The 12,936-nt window shown below is 52.5% G+C and overlaps 1 long non-coding RNA gene across 1 annotated transcript; it reads left to right on the plus strand.

Annotated features, from left to right (window-relative positions):
- Positions 1-750: 750 nt before the first annotated feature.
- On the plus strand, positions 751-11,888 carry LOC109294567. Its single transcript, XR_002096568.1, has 3 exons — positions 751-894; positions 11,089-11,159; positions 11,788-11,888. It is a non-coding gene; the product is annotated as an uncharacterized LOC109294567 (long non-coding RNA).
- The last annotated feature ends 1,048 nt before the right edge of the window (positions 11,889-12,936 follow it).

Consider the following 12,936-nt stretch of genomic DNA (forward strand, 5'->3'; position numbering starts at 1 on the left):
TTTGGCCTCCCAAATATATAGTCTCAGAGTCTATTTCAATTAAAAGTGGAATGCTACAATAATCTCAGTCTTCTTTTAATCCCGTCCACATAAAATATGCTGTAAATTGATAACCATCATGGTGAGCATTGCAAATGGTAACAGTTATTTTTCACTTTAAAAAGCCCCCTGGTTATTTTTATGCAAGGTCATAAAATAACAGCCTTATTGTCCAAAATTAAGTGCCCCTTTCTGCTAAATATTTGACCAAAACTCCTGCACTACTCACGCGTTATTACTGTACTTTGGTGACAGTCCCTTCTCAGAGGTTAAATCACATTGGGTATCATTTTTATTCTAGCACAACACAACCTAACCCCAAACTATTTGCCTTTGAATTCAATCTCGGCAACTTCTTTTCATCAGCTAAATTTTAGAAAAAACAAATGTTAAAATCTGAATTTCTAACGGTTTTGAATCCCACCGTTCCAGTGGCAAAAGAGCTTTCCTTGTGGCTCTCTGCCGTTTCTGAAAAATGTTAGTTATTTCTGTTTGGCTGCACCTACAAAATACCTTTCCAATGCTCTCTGCAGGCTGTGGCAACTCCACTTGGGTTCAGATTTTGTTGGTATTTATTTCAAGTAGATTTTCCTGCCGAGTTGCTCGTGGAAATTTTTTTTAGATGGAAGGAAAATTGTTTTGGTAAGGCAAATATTTTCACATTTCTAATCCAACCCTACTTCTTTTTTTTTTCTTTCCCTGGCACTGCGCGCCGACATTTTAAATCCGCCTCAACTGTTTGCTTCCTTCCGCCATGACAAGTTTCTCCTTCCTTGAGCACGTTGTGTGTACCAGGATGCAAAAGGCTGTAGCTATCAGATGCTCGCATTCATTCTTCAGCCTACAGGCTTGCAGGTAAGGCATGTTGCCCTGATGTGGGACTCGATTTTTGCATGTGTGTTCATGCTGCTGCTTTGGGGGTGTTTTCCCCCCCTTGTGCGTTCATAAATTGTCCGGCGCGTTGATATGAAGTGTGTGAATTGGCACCGTCTGAACTGAGGGGTGTGTGTATGTTGTAGACAGTCCCAGCTCTGCAGTGGGTAGAGAAATGGCAGTCTTCCAAACCCATCACAGCTTTTATTCAGAGCCCGTATAACAACTAAATAACGTCTCACTGGGTCGCGCCGGGCGTGCTTGGATGCAGGAGGCGATGGAAGAGTTTTGGAGGAGCGGAGAGGCACAGCTTGGAAAACGGGGTTCTTGGAGACGTCCGAGGGCTTGTTTGGGTTTGAGCGGCTGGTTTTGGTTTTTGTTATTTTTTCAGTGGGGGGAAAAATAGTCGAGGAGAATCTGCCCTGGCGTGGTGCAGGTTTCCACTGTGAGCCGGGTGACGTCACTGCCAGTCACAACGGGCTGCATATATCTTGCAGGGTGTAGTTCAGAGCATTGACTGCGGAGTCTGTGACCTGGTTTCCTTCCCTCTTGCAGTACGGAGTCCTCTCATAAATTCTAAGTCATAATCCAGCACCGCAACCCGTGCCAGGGCTGCTGATGCAAGCCCAGTTTGTCCTCAGTTTCATACTCCCTTTTTATTCCTCCAAACTTCCTCTCTTCGTCTTTGAATGGAAATGCCTCTGCGAAGTCGATCAATGCCTGCTCATTTGGGAGGTAAACGAGAGTTGAATAATTAGCAACGATGCATTCGATGGCAAAATTCCTCTGCTTTAATTTATATCAACTCCACTCTTGCGCATTGCATCTGGGCCAGGCTCTGACAGGGAGATGCAGCACAAAGGAGCAGGGAGACAGAGAGCAGGCAGGAAGGGGAGCTCCAGACGACACTTGGGCATTTGTGCTGGCATGGGCTCTTCCCCTGGCGATAACCTCCCGTATTTTTGTGGCAGTGGGGAGGGGGGTGGGCTGGGGCAGGATTAGTCATTTGCAGCCAGTTCGTTTTTTCCATCAACATTTTGTGTGTGTGTGTGTGTGTGTGTGTCTGGTCTTTTGTCGCCCTTTTGTGAGCGAAATGGTTGTTTGGTAGCAACGAGCAAGGGCTCCTTGCCAAGTCTCCCTAATTAAGATTAAGCATATGCAGATTTGCCTTGTTTTCAGCTAATGACAGCTGCAAACAATTATTTGTCATGCTTGCTGATTGTTGATTGGTAAAAGGAAGGCCATGCAAGAATTGTACGCGTTCTTCCTTTGTATTTCGGCATTCCCAGTTGTACAGCCAGGCGCGGGCATGTGTGCGAGAGGCTTCTTCCTTCTAAGACTCAGGTTTTTGCTTCAAATTCAGCTGGTGCCCTTGACAGTTCGTGTTTTTAGGTTTTTAGGAGCAGAGATGCCATGTTAGATGTGTCCGAAAGATGCCAGGTTAGCTAAGGTGGGTGTTCTCTGTGCGGCTCTGTCTGGGTTTGGGTGTGTTTGTTGGATGCCTTTTTTTTTTAATGCTGTTACCAGAGGAGCCCCATCTTGATATTTTCATGGGAAAAATAAATAAAGATGTTTTAAAATGTATTTGACGTTTTTAGCTTTCACCCAGCAGCCTCCGTCAATTTTCTGCAAGCAGAGACCCAAGCACGGACTGAATGAGTTAGGATGCTGTACTGAAAGCTTTTAGATTCACAACAGAGAGCAAGTGCATCTTCCTAAGCACTTTGGCATCTCTCCAAAATGCCTAGGCTTTTTAAGGACATTCTCATAAAGAACTTGAATTTTTTTTTTCATTATTATTATTATGCTGATGAAAGCAGAGAGCTTTTTATACAAAAGAGCGGCTGAGAAAATGAAATACTCCGAGCTGGAAATGAAAACACTCGGCGTTGTTTTAAGCGTGGCATGGAAATGGGAAATATGTTGGGGGGGGGATAGAAAAAAAGAGTGGTGGCAGAGAGATAATTATGTCTTATCCTAAATAAATCCCTCTCTGTCATCTAGGGATTGTGGTTCAGGACTTCACTGTTTTTGGTTGTAACCTCTTCAGCACAAACTAGGAAGGATAGAGTGGGGAAATGCCCAGGTCTGTCTTGAAATGAGTCTGAAATTCCTCTTTGGGTTTTTCCATTGGTTTCTTTAAGCTTCACTCGGCTGTTTTCAATCCAAATGCAATTTTAAAAGGAAACCATGGTGCTTTGAGTTTGCAAATGCATCTTTCGAATAACCATTACCACACACCTGACCACACCTGATGTTTGTGGGATCACAGCACTGCAGCCATCTCTGCCAGCCAGCATGAGGGCTTTTCCGGGGGTGGGTTTGGTTTGAGGTTTTCTGGTTGTGGTAGTCTCAGGACTCCCCAACAGCAAATATGCCATTACTCAGCGAGTGTGTCAATGTTGGGCTAAGCAGGACTGCATCTGTTTTTTCTTAATAAAACAGCTTTGGACATTTGTGTGTTTGAGGCGTTCCTGTGGTGTGTAATGATCAAGCATGTATTGCTAGCCAGGAGGTGCAGACATGCTCTGCACGAGTTTGTCTTGTCAACAGGTTACTTACAGAATATTTGCATGTTTTAATGTCTGTTTTTTTGCTTTCTTAAAGGAGGGAGGGCAGCACCTAAAAAGAATGCTCACAGCTCCCTTTCCCTTCACTCTTCCTTACCAGCTCTGGACAGGTAGCTAGCTCGGTCCTCCGCTCCTAAACACTGATCGATGTGGTTGTCCCGCCTTGTGGTGGGCCAGTAGGGGGCACTCCTGTGCTGAGACACCTGCCTCACTGCGCCCTACCAAAAAACAGGCTTTGGACGCCTCCCCTGGGGCACCAACTTCTGACCAACTGCCTTCCTGGAGCACACCTGCAAGCCTGGGGTACCATTGCCACCACCCAGAGTCAGGTCTTTGTCTGGGCTCTATGCCACCCGGCCCTGTAGATATTGGGAATTCGGAGTGCTTCTGTTAGCCTGAAGCATAGAAAGTAGCCTCCCTTAGTCAGTTGAGCAAAGGGAGCAAGAAGGCATGCCCAAACCCTCTCAAGCATGTGCAACCAGGCTGGCTAACGGATAGCTTTATTGGGTAGAGTGGGCAGGCTCGAGGATAGGTACAAGTCAGAGAAGTATTGAAAGAAAATCCCAGAACAAACAGAAATGTCTTGGTAGCCTTTTGAAAGGTGACTAAAACACTTGATTCTAAGTTCCCTGCTACATTTCGTGTAAGTTACTCACAATTCTGTCCAGGGGCTGATTGAGCCTGCTCTAGAGGCCACATGGCTTGCTGGCTGTGTCCCCAAAACATATCTCCTTACCTTCCAGGAAGAAGAAAATCCACTCCCACATCCCGCAGTCTGTGCTGCTCCTAGTGTGGTCTGGCTTTAGGTGCTTGGGGAGCATTGCTTCCTCCCCAAGAGGTGCAGCTAAATTGCGGTTCACATGTATTTGGGCAGGGAGTCCTGCAATTATACATGCTCAGCGTGGTTAAGGGGAGCATGGTGCAGGACTCACAGTCCCTCATGCTGAGTGTTGTGGGCTCGACTTGTGGGCAGGACAGCTGGGTGTGCTCACAGCCACAGAGATCTGGGAAGGACGGGGAGATTAGTGTGGCTCCTGGAGAGTAAGGGGATCAGAAGGGAAGCAACCTGTGTTCCTGAAACCCACAGAGCAGGAGCAGAGGACAGAAAGAGTTGGAAGCAGACTGGAAATGAGGCCAGAAGAGGCAAGTAGGTAACAGACCAGTATATGGGGGCCACGCTGCATCACACCTTGAGGTCAGGCCAAGTCTGAGGGTTTTCAAACCTGTCTGCAGGAGAAAAATCCAAGTGTGCCAGCTCATCCACAGCTCATTGGCTGCCTTCCTTATTATCTCGCCTCCTGGGGAGGGCAGCCAATCCGTGCTGCTGTTTGCAGATGTAAGGCACCCAGGCTCCCTATTAAGCAAGTCCTGGGAGCTGGCTGGCGAGATGCACGCAGTTCCCCCCATCCCGCAGTGCCAGGGACTAGAGCCAGCTGCACGCAGCTCTGGAGAGCCAGGGAGCAGGGTTGGGATTTATGGGCACCTGACAGGGCAGGATCACTTGTGGGGAGGGTGCTTGGGAAAGTTACTAACTCCCTGGGGGCTGTGTGCCCTGGGGACCCTGGCAGGGTGTACGTCACGGTGGTGGGTTATGGGTTGCCTGGGTGACATTAGGGTTTTTGGACAAATTGGGGACCGTGATGTTACCAAGGTCATGAGTGGCTCCATCGTGCCCCGTGCTGGGGGGAAAGGACCCAGCAGCACCGGCCCCTTTTGCAATGCTCAGTGCTGCAACATGGGGTGGGTTAGTGATGTGGGGTAGAGCAAGGCAGGCACCCCAGGCGGGAGCGGGAGGACCCTGACTAACGAAAGTAGATAGAGATATGTAGATATATAGATCGATCTACTTTAGTTAGTCTAGAAGGTGCAGGCTGACACAGCAAACTGTGTCCCCCTCACTACCAGGTATCACAGTTGTTTACAAGCTTTTCTCCAATGCCTGAAGAAGGGTGCTTGTGCCCAAAAGCTTGCAATTATTTATTTATTTTTTTTTGCAAAAATCTAGTTGGTCTAATAACAGAGATTACCTCTACCGCGAGTTGTGATTCCCCTAACTACCAGTGCCGCACAGTCCACTAGGCCTCGCTGCCTTTCCCACGGGTGTCCTGGGGGAGACTCCATTCGGGTCGGAGCTCTGGACTGGGTCTCTGGTAGTCTGGCCAGGGTCTGCATTGAAGGAGGGCAGCGTGCCCCACTGCGGACCCAGAATTCTTCCTGCCCCCTCCTGCTACTGCCTGCACCCCCCTGAAGCACCAGCTTCTGCCCCAAATTGAAGAGTAACGAGCATAATAAATTCAGGAGGGTGAAATCGGGGCAACTCCAGGCACAGGTTGACCAGCTCCTTGTCCTCCACCTTGCGGACGGGCTGCCGGCGCGCCCGCTGGGAACGGCTCCTCTGACGGTTCAGATGCTTCTGCAGCCCTATTGGGAGCATTCCTGTTTTTAATTGGATTTGCGTTAATAATTATTTACATTGACTGAAAAAACTGTTGTATTGAAATAATGCAACTTTTTGCCAAAGTGCTGTCACGCAGAAGCTGCTTTCTCTTCAGGAACCTCCAAACATGGGCTTTCTTCCAAGCCCTCCGCTCCGTCGCGTCGGTGGCTTTCATGTCGCGCCGCTTTTATTCCTGCCCTTCCCTTGGCCTGGTGCAGCTGCTGGGGAGCTCTGCCTTTGCGGGGTGGGAGAAGAGATGCTTGTGGGAGGGCAGCCAGTCACCCTGGGTGCTGCCTGGGGGGTAAAGGAAAGGAGGTCGTGCCGGCCTCCCTGCAGCAGAGCTGTGAATCTCTGCAGTACGGAGTACCCAGGCAAGCGCTTTCCCCATTTATCATAGAAGAGGACCTGCTGCCCATTGCAGGGAAACTGAGCCCAAGGTCGTGTCTCCAGAGACCAGGCGCAGCAGCTGTTTCCCAATTTCAGACCTGGCCCTCGATCTCTCGCGCCTCTCCCCTCCGTTCGGTACATGCCGCAGGTGACCCCAGAGCTCCTCTCTGTGCCGAGCAAATCTGCTGCCCAAACTAGTCAGAGGCCTCGCTTCCTACCCAGGAGGGGCTCTAGTATCAGCATCCTGCTGCTTTTCTGGACAGGCCACTCTTCTGTGCCTTAACTGCGATGATAAACCGCTGTAAAGGGTAGTTATTCTTGTGCGTAGGGTCCTATCCTGGCTCAGTGGCCAAATTCCTAACTTGAAGTCTGCAGCCAGGCTCCGGGTGACTTTGTGGGTGGCAGGTGTTGGCTAAGCTGGCTGGTGTTGCCCTGTGCTGTTGGTGTGGTGAATCGGAGCTCCTGCCGGTACTGCGTCCGGGGCCTCATCCAGGGCAGAGCCTTGCCTGGGGCTAAGGGATGGGTGAGCTGGGGGTGCGCAGCCAGCTCCTTGAGTTGTGCTTGTTTCTGTGGTGCCGCGTGAATCTTCCCATAGCAAACGGAGAGGTTGAAGAGCTCCAAATCGCTTCTGCTTCTGTGACGTGCATGACATGCTTGGTCTGGCTGTCAACATCGCAGAAACCAGGATCCTTTACCACACCAACCTGCTGCTCCTCCACGCACTGCAGTTGACAAGGCAGTCCTTGGAGAGTGCGGAGCATTTCCCCCACCTGGATAGCCACCTTTCCCAAAAAGTAAACTTAAACAATGTTATTCAATACTAGATAAAATCTGCTAGTGCTGCCTTTGGATGTCTCCAAAATCATTTCTTTGAGCTTGATATCATGACCCCAGTCCAACTTCTCATCCACCAGTCTGTTGGCATCCCTACCTTGTTGCCGAAGGGTGAAACTTGGACTACATGTTGGAAACTCCTGAAAGCTTTGGAACGACGTCTTCAGAAAATCCTCCAAATCAACTGGAAGGACAGAAGAACAAGTGCCAGGATTCGGGCTCAAGCCAAATCGGTCATCTTCAAAGGCATGTTGAGGTAGCATTCACTTTGTTGGATAGGACATTTCATAAGGATGCCAGAAGAGAGTTCCCCGGACTTTTCTCTTATAGTCTGGAGAAGAGGAGACTGAGAAGGGATTGAATAGCATCCTTCAACTACCTGTCTAAAAGAGGATGGAGCTGGACTGGTCTCAGTGGGGGCAGATGACAGGACAAGGAGCAATGGGCCCAAGTTGCAGCAAGAGAAGTTGAGGCTGAATATTAGGAAAAACTTTACAAGGAGGGTGGTGAAGCACTGGGACAGGCTCCACAGAGAGGTGGTGGGGGAGTCTCCATCCTTGGAGGTTTTGAAGACCCGGCTAGACAAAGCCTTAGCTGGGATGATGGGGCTGGGGCTGGGGCTGCTTGGAGCAGGGGGTTGGACTGGATGTGACCTCCTGAGATCCCTTCAACCTGAATTTTCTGATTCTATGATGCCTGACACCTGACTACGAAAACAGGTCCTATACTCCCAGCTCACCAATGGGCACCACTGCAGAGGTGGGCAAAAGAGATGCGATGACGCCTGGAAGACCCATCTGAAGAAAAGTGACGTTAACATCCGAAACTCGAGCACTGAACTGTCCCCACGATGTAGGACGAGGCATTGATCATGGAGATGAAGCTCCCCTCGCCATGGAGGCTAATCGATTAGGTCAGAGAGACAAAGGGAAAGCACCAGGATTTACTCTTCCTCCTGGGACGATCTGCCACATCTGCCATTGAACATGCAGATCTTGGGCAGGCCTCCTCTGCGGTCTGCAGACTCCCCGAGGACTTGCTTGTTTACTGGAAGCCTGTCCTTGCATCAAGGGATGGCCGACCATCCCTGTTCCCCGTTGGCCCACTTCCCACCGCCTTGAGCCTTGAAGAATTGCATCTCTGCTGTCACCCCTCTGTGTCTGGTCCTCTTGCGAGATGAAGGCAATCCAAAGAGGAGCTGAAATGCTGTTTCCTTGCCCAGCGTGGGCTTTTTCTCTTGCATTGGAAAAATTAGCCAAATGTGCGTTATCAAAAGAAGAGCAGAGACTTGCACTCATAGCTCTCCAGATGGCCTCAGCTAGGCGAGGCAAAACCGAAACCTGAACTTGGGACAGGACAGGCAGAAAAAGGAAAATCCAGTGTTGCTTTCTTTAAAAATAGCCCGATTTCCACATATTTGATATGTTTGGCTATTTAAATAAGCCTTGAATGTCATCTGTAAGGTCTGCAGTTCTGCTGTCTACTTTTATGGGGTCCAAGATAAGATTTATGCCCACTCTGCAGGTAGGTCCCGAACGAGTACTTCCTTTGGAGCATGCAGTGTAGACAAGGAACGAATGGGTCATGTTTGAGTTTTATCTGCACGTCTTCACAGCTGTTTGGAGCCTTCTTCAAGGGAAGAGGCAATTGTTGTGCTGGCATGGAGAGGAAGATGAAAGAAAACAGGAGCTGGAAATCCTGTGGAGTGAGCTGGACCCGACCAGATGCTGGCCGTCAGCAGCCCCCATTGGGCTCCAAGCGATGGGGCCGCGTGCCCTGGATTTGGGAACCATCCCTTTTTTGTAGGTGCTTGTTTCCACTCTGACTTCGGCCCGTGCTGAGGCGCGTGGCTGCAGGCTGGCCGGGTCCTTCCCACCTGGCCAGCATCGCCCTCTGGTTTTGGCGTGTGGGAGCCCGGCGTGTGCTGTAACAAGGGCCTCTGCCCCCGCTGCAGTCGCAGCCTGGCGCTTTGGGGAGGGGGAATTAAACAGAGGAGACGGAGAAACCGATTCATTTTGTACGCGCCTATTGACTGCTTCAAGCTGCTAAATATTCAGCACGACTCGCTCGTGACCTATATTCAGCGTAATTGCTTTTATTGCAGGGTAAGTATCAGCGATGTCAGTGCCAGCACCAAACACCCGGCTCTCCTCGCCGCGCCGCATTGTTCCAGAGGTAATTAGGGAGGCAGGGGACTAACAGAGGTGCGGTAGGTCTTGGCGCTTCCCGAGCTGTCCCCTCGTTCGGGGCTTCCCCTCGGGGGACACGCACAGCTCAGATTCTCCTGCAAACGGTGTGTCACTATAGCACGGGACCTGGCGCCGATACAACAGCAGTCAGTCCCGGTGGCTCGGCACTCACTGCAGAAAACACCTTTTATCCCAGAGCTGCAAGGGGCTGCCCACACCATCACGTCCCTGGGAGCCAAGTCGGGAATGTGGGCGGAGAAGCAGAGAGGAGAAGGGACTTGCCCAGGGCTCTCTGGTGAGTCAGTGGCAGAGCAGTGGGTAGACCTCAGGGGGTCAGAGAGCCTTGGCTGCAGGGTCTGTTCTGCTCCGGGGTCATTTGCAGGCCAGAGAAGCCCCTCTTGATTCCTTCTTCTCTGCCCTCTTCCTCTGGCAGCTCCTTGGCCTTTGCATGGGTGGCCTCACTCTCCACGTGTGTTGCGGTCATGGGGTTGTGCAGCAGCCGCTGCTGGTGCGCCCTGGTTCCCGGATGTGCGTCTTGCCCCTGGCATTGTAGTGAAAAGTGCCACCCCCCGCACGAGCTTTCCACCCACCGCGCCGCAGCTCTGTCCTTCCGTCTCCCCTCTTGGTGTTTCTTAATAATTAGCGGCAGATTTCATACTTATGTTTGCAATTATGGAAATGCCTTCGGGACGTGTTCTGCCAGATAATTGAATTTCCTTGGTGTACGAATGCAAAGACATGGGGGGTGACTGCAGGCTGGACCCAGCAACTGTATTGCTGGCGTTGGGTGTCATGCTAAGATAAATGAGGCATCTTCCTTTTAAAAAACACTCAGAAACAAAGCATTTTGCTTTGCTGTCCTCAGCAGAAGTTGTGCTAGAGGCCCCGATTGGGGGAAATGCATTATTATCAGTAATTAACTCGATGTAAGTTTTCATAACATCCCGATGTTGCTTTCTCTGTCTTTGGTTAATCCTCTGTGCACCGTGCTCAGGGATGTGGGACCCCCTTGCTCTCTAGAAGTGTGCGGGGGCAGTTGGGATGGCTGGGAGGTCTCCTCTGACCGTCTCCCTGGCACGGGCTGGATTGTGCCCTACAGCACTTTGTTGGGATTCATCCAGGTTGCAACCCCCATTTCTCCCGGAGAAGTTCCCCGTAGCCTGGTCTGCTGTGTGCACAGGGAACTTCCCTGGGTTCTCACCTGGCTTCTCCCTCTCAGCAGGAGAAATGCCTGGTCCTGAGATTGTGCTACACCCTCCTGGACCTTCGTGCACAGCCGGTGCACACCCAGCCATGCAGCTCAATCCTTGCCTTCGGGGTCGAAAGCGAAGCCCAGCGTGCGAGGGCAAACTGCCCTCACCTGGTGTCTCTCCAGGGCCAAGGCCTGAATACCGGGGTCTGCCTGCCCCCTCGGTGCTGTGCTGCTCTCGCAGCTGAGTGTCCCGTGGCTTTGGGGGCTCCTGAGGGACCCACCGCAGCTGGGGGCAGAGGGGAGCATTCGTTGCATGTTGTGGCAAGGAGATTGCTGCACCCTCAAGGGGAGTCCTGCGACTCAGGTGCTGTCCAGGGAAGACGTCACCTGTGTGCAGGGTCTTGAGCACCTGGGGGGAAGGGTGAGGTGGGGGGACTGGCTGCATCCTGTCTTGCAGCCTGCGTGGCTTCGTCGTGGCACACAGGGTAAACGAGGGAGACAAACCCACTGTCCCTCTCCCAGGCTGCCTGCGGGGCACGCTCATAATCCTGCTTTTCTCTGTTGCAGCATATGACACTGGGATTTAAAGCACCGCACCCGTGAAAGGAAACCTCCCACCCCAAGTGCCACTCGTGAGAGTAAGTGTGAACCCAGCCGGCTTCCCAGTGCTCCCCGGGGTGCAGACTTTGGGGAAATCTGTCCCGTTGGCCTGCCAGGTGGAGGATGCAAGGGCCTGGCAGCTCTTTGTCCCCCATCCTCAGAACAGGGGGTGGGTGCAATGCGCTGCATCCAGCCCCAGAGCACAGGTGGGTCTGGAAAGAGGCCTGGGCAGCCCCGTGGAGGCTCGGCCAGGCTCCTCTAGCTGAAGAAGTGCCTATCTCCGGATTTGCACTCATGCAGCTCTATCAGCACAGGAAACCCCCAGGCTTGATGTGAGCCCGCAGCCGGTGCCATGCGGGCTGAGATGGGCTGCTCAGCCCCTAGGAAACAGGATGCTGCATTGCAGCCCTGCTGCTGTGTTCCCTCGTTGCCTGGCTGGCCGGAGGGGAAGGGGCAGGTGCCTGCTGGCGCCGGGATAGACCCTCTTTGCCCTTTCCAGAGCACCCGAGACCGTGGCTAAGCTGCCAGGGAGGGAAGGGGCTTCCCAGTCATGCTCTGCTCGTCTCCCGCAGGACAGTCAGCAATCGGGGCTGGCGTCGTCCCTGCTACGGCCGATCTCTGATGGGTCGGGGCAGCTGCCTGAGCCAGTGTCATGCTTTGTTGCAGGTAATGGAAGAGTTGTCACACCATGCCCAGGACAACATAACCAGAGACTTCAGGAGTGAAGAGAAACAGGTAAGAGAAGCCAACCCACGGCTCGGTGCCCACCTGAGAGCCAGGGGGCATCCCAGTGCCCGCGGAGGAGGGCAATGGGATGGGAGCCAGAACCTTTGCATGCATCCATCCTCCACAGCCCGGACCGTCGTGTGATGCGCGCCTCAATTAGAGCGGTAGATGTCAGAGGAAATGCAGCCAAAGGCATAAAGGGGACAAAGGAACAAAGCCCCTTTTATTCCTTTAACCTGCTGCTGTACTTGAAATGCTCCAGTCCCTGCTCCTTTTCCTGGCGGAGAATAAAAGAGGGCCTCTTCAGCCGAGATGGGCAGGGTGGGGACAGCCCTGCGGTTTTCCCATGATTATTTTCATGGTGGGACACAGCCTGGTATCACCTGCCCTGAGCTGGCGCTTGGCCACTCCAAGGAGTGCAGAGGGGAACAGGGGTGTCCTTCCCACCTCCCCAACCTTGCAAGGGCCTTTCACGTAGTGTAGCGTGGCCCGGGCGCTGTTTGCAATGGCCCGGGCTGCTAGCTCAGCGGAGGACCGTGGGTTGTACCCTCGTGTCCCTGGTGCAGCCCCGAGACGAGGGGGCTGGTGGTGCGGAGCCAGGAAGTCAGGGGCGGCCCTCGGTCACGGTCCATGTCCACCTCTGCGTTGTGGATCGGGGTAAGAGCCCCAGTTGTCTGGAGGACTCCTCGGGGCGCGGAGAGCGAGTGGGACCCTGCCGTCCCCCGGAGGCGGCTGGAAGCCGAGCCTTGGAGGCGTGGGGAGAGGAGGTTTGCTTGTTGGCTTTCCCCAGCTGCAGGGACGCTTGCACACGCTCTGCCTCATGTCCTGCGGGTCCCGGGCAGCTCTCAGCACAAAGGGCCGAGCACGGCGGGGAGTCCCCCCAGGGACCACAATGTGCTTGGGAGGGAAGAGGTGTGATGCAGAGCAATGGAGGTGACTTCTGTAGCGACAGCAGAGATTCATAGTTTCATAGTTTCTAGGGTCAGAAGGGACCTGAGAAGATCATCTAGTCCGACCCCCTGCCATGGCAGGAAAGAGCACTGGGGTCAAACGACCCCAGCAAGGTGTTCATCTAACCTCTTCTTAAAA

This window comes from Gavialis gangeticus, unplaced genomic scaffold (assembly GCF_001723915.1).
Source record: "Gavialis gangeticus isolate Ggan-Ray unplaced genomic scaffold, GavGan_comp1, whole genome shotgun sequence".
Classification (NCBI taxonomy): domain Eukaryota; kingdom Metazoa; phylum Chordata; order Crocodylia; family Gavialidae; genus Gavialis; species Gavialis gangeticus.